The sequence below is a fragment of the Grammomys surdaster genome, unplaced genomic scaffold, assembly GCF_004785775.1.
Source record: "Grammomys surdaster isolate TR1022 unplaced genomic scaffold, NIH_TR_1.0 126086, whole genome shotgun sequence".
In the NCBI taxonomy this organism is placed as follows: Eukaryota; Metazoa; Chordata; class Mammalia; order Rodentia; family Muridae; genus Grammomys; species Grammomys surdaster.
Genome location: NW_021620894.1, coordinates 3,960,753 through 3,962,789, shown reverse-complemented (window position 1 = coordinate 3,962,789; position 2,037 = coordinate 3,960,753). Strand labels below are relative to the sequence as shown.

The 2,037-nt window shown below is 45.1% G+C and overlaps 1 pseudogene; it reads right to left on the bottom strand.

Moving 5' to 3' along the window:
• Positions 1-283: 283 nt before the first annotated feature.
• On the bottom strand, positions 284-1,121 carry LOC114611114 (annotated as a pseudogene).
• Between the last annotated feature and the right edge of the window lie 916 nt (positions 1,122-2,037).

Sequence of the window (2,037 nt, the reverse complement as noted above, 5' to 3'; positions counted from 1 at the left end):
AACACAGGCTACAACATGTAAAACATACATTTACACTATGTACACCACAGTATAAAAAGCCCATTGTCCCCTCTGTTCACAAACCTTCAGGTGGGAAGAAAGGTTGTTTACCTGATAACCCACATAAGGGAGCTTATTTAAGGTAGGAGAACCCCTCCGAATGAAGTGGTTCACCCTAAAACTATTAACAGCACAAGGCATGCCCTTAGAGACAGGCAGTAAGAGCAACTGAGGAGATGGCTTGCTCTCTGTGTTCACATTGCTTCCCCAGTCTCACTCCATCTCAGTGAAACCGGGCAAACATGGCTTTCCGAACAGCATCTTTCTAGGAATCGGCATCTGACGACCCATTTGCACTGCCTTTGGCTCCTAAGCCAGCTCTTTCTAGTCAGACTTGAGCCTTGACGCTTTGTGTTGCCTTGACGCTTTCTTCCTAAGCCGGAGTCTTCCCACCAGCCCATAGCCGGCAGCATCTTGTTGCCAATGTTACTGCGGTCAACGCCATCTTTGGTATGCTGCTCGTAAGTCACGGTGCCAGCATCAAACTGCTTCTTGCGCTTGGGCTCGGGGGGGAGGGGAGGGGCCTCTGGAATTCTGTATCTCTCTCATCTTTCTGCTGCTCGATCTCAGTATTTCATCTCTCCCTCAGCTCCAAGGCTTCCAACTCCTGCTCGCTCAGCCTGGGTCTTCGGTAGATGTCCATATTTTGCTTGTGTAAATTGGAGAGCTGCTGGCACCTGACCAGGGAATCTCTGTTTGAGAACTGACATAGGCACAACAGGCAGGTCGTCTTCTTCCAGTCAGCTAGCTTTTCTTCCTTACTTTCAAGTCCCTCTATCAGCGCCTTCTCATTGTCACTGTCACCACTGTAAGCAGTAACCAGACTTCTTTTAGGGGGATTTTCTTCATCTCCATTTCGCACCAATTCAGGGATAAGTTGCTGCCTTTCAGCTAAGGCTCCCATCTTCTCAAAAACAGCAAAGCCAGCATCTTCTTCTCTCAAGGAATTGACAGGTTGAAAGCTTTTTTTGTTTTGTTTTGTTTTTTAATTTTTCTTTCTGCTTGTTTAAACTCTTAGCCCAGCGTTCCATGTCTTTGGCAATGAGCATAGAAATACCCATTCACTTGTTCAAGATCATGTAGTTGGCAAATGGATAGGGTGGGCTTCAAAACAAGAAATATGATCTGACCTTAAGTTTTCTCTTTAAGTTGTTTGTTGTGTATGTGCATGTGCTTGTTGTAGAGAAAGGGTCTCCTATAGCCTAGGCTGGCCTTGAACCCCCTTACATAATAAAGGACAACTGAACTCATGATCCTCCTGCCTCTGCCTTCCAGGGGTTGGGCTACAGGCTTGTGATGCCAGTTTTCCTATTCATTACATTTTTTTTGTCATTTTCAAATAGATCCTATACATAACTTATTCTTGTTATTTTAAAGATATCTCATTGGGAGGTGTGTTGTGACTGGAATTACTTTTCTATCTTATTTCTAAAGTACCAAATAACAATAACTTATGTGCATTGATTGATTGATTGATTGACTTTGAGACAGGATCTCACCTCATATAGCCAAGACTAATCAACCCTATGAAGCCAAGAATGACCTTTGGCTCCTGACCCTACCTCTCTGTACTTCCTACGCTCTGGAATTACAGGCAGTACGTACCACACTCACGTTTTTAAAACACACCTCACTACCTTTTCTTATCAGCTCTAAGCATTCCCTTCTGGTTGTCTTAAGGTGTCTCCAAGGAAACAAGTGTCTTTTACTCCAGTAACTGCTTGACCCGCCGCCAGGTATCAGGTTTCTGCTTGATCACTTTCTCCTGTCCCACAGTTGCAATGTCACCAAAGTCTCAGCAGAGGGCACACAAGAGCAATCTTTAGGAACTCGAACTCCTTTCCAAGGAAGGGACAACTGAGCTGAAACCTGGTGAATTAAAATGTGTCCACGCGAAAGGGAAGGGGCAGGGTCACAGCCAGATCAGAGTGCACTGACCATTCCCTGACGTACAGATGTACCAAAGCTGGTGTAGAG